The sequence below is a fragment of the Galeopterus variegatus genome, unplaced genomic scaffold (assembly GCF_000696425.1).
Source record: "Galeopterus variegatus unplaced genomic scaffold, G_variegatus-3.0.2 Scaffold71849, whole genome shotgun sequence".
Taxonomy (NCBI): Eukaryota; Metazoa; Chordata; class Mammalia; order Dermoptera; family Cynocephalidae; genus Galeopterus; species Galeopterus variegatus.
The window spans coordinates 1-1320 of record NW_007797960.1 but is presented as its reverse complement, the minus strand read 5'-3'; the positions used below and the strand labels follow the sequence as shown (position 1 = coordinate 1320).

At 59.1% G+C, this 1320-nt stretch overlaps 1 pseudogene; it reads right to left on the bottom strand.

The window, feature by feature from the left end:
* Window positions 1-3: 3 nt before the first annotated feature.
* Window positions 4-1259, bottom strand: LOC103584638 (annotated as a pseudogene).
* Between the last annotated feature and the right edge of the window lie 61 nt (window positions 1260-1320).

Here is a 1320-nt window from a genome sequence, read left to right as displayed (position 1 = left end):
CTGTGTTTCTGAGTCTTCCTCGGGTGTGGGTGGATCATCATCACACATCGTTATACGTATTCGACATCAGGCCTCTCGTCCACCACAACCTCCTCAAACTCCAGTGGCTTCTACAAGCATCTTTTTCACTGCTTCATCCTCCTCCCTGATCTCTTCATTCGCGCATCCCTCTTCGGGCACGTCTGGCCTTCTCTCATTCCGTGGTCTGCTCATTCGCATGTCCGTCTTCGGGCACGTCTGGAGTTCTCTCATTCCGTGGTTCGCTCATGCGCACGTTCCTCTTCGGGCACGCCTGGAGTTCTCTCATTCCGTGGTTCGCTCATGCGCACGTTCCTCTTCGGGCACGCCTGGAGTTCTCTCATTCCGTAGTCCGCTCATGCGCACGTTCCTCTTTGGGCACGCCTGGAGTTCTCTCATTCCGTGGTTCGCTCATGCGCACGTTCCTCTTTGGGCACGCCTGGAGTTCTCTCATTCCGTGGTTCGCTCATGCGCACATTCCTCTTCGGGCACGCCTGGAGTTCTCTCATTCCGTAGTCCGCTCATGCCCACGTTCCTCTTCGGACACGCCTGGAGTTCTCTCATTCCGTGGTTCGCTCATGCGCACGTTCCTCTTCGGGCACGCCTGGAGTTCTCTCATTCCGTGGTTCGCTCATGCGCACGTTCCTCTTCGGGCACGCCTGGAGTTCTCTCATTCCGTGGTTCGCTCATGCGCACGTTCCTCTTCGGGCACGCCTGGAGTTCTCTCATTCCGTGGTTCGCTCATGCGCACGTTCCTCTTCGGGCACGCCTGGAGTTCTCTCATTCTGTGGTTCGCTCATGCGCACGTCCCTCTTCCGTACGCCCGGAGTTCTCTCGTTCCGCAGTTCGCTCATGCGCAGGTTCCTCTTTGACACGCCTGGAGTTCTCTCATTCTGTGGTTCGCTCATTCACACATCCCTCTTTGGCAGCCTGGAGTTCTCTCATTCTGTGGTTCTCGCTCTCCGCAGCCTCAGGGTCTTGCTCAGCCTTCCAGTCAGCTTCTGGGTGGAGGGACGCGCTGGGGCGTCCCCCAACAGGCACTTGTGCTCCTGGCCGCGCAGGGACCCTACAGGGACTGCCATGAGTGCCACATGAGTGGGATTTTCTCCCTCGCCTTCCACAAGGCGTTGCCGGTGACAGAGCTGAGCGAGTGGGCGTCTTCCTTCACATTGGTCAAGATGGCCACGTCATCGTCCGCGTCCGCGAAGGTGATCTGCCTGCGAGCTGCTGTGGCTCGAGCCCTGTGGCCCCTCGGCTGGAGCCCCGGGCTTTGTCTCCAGGGCCTGGTCCAAGGCCGAGGCC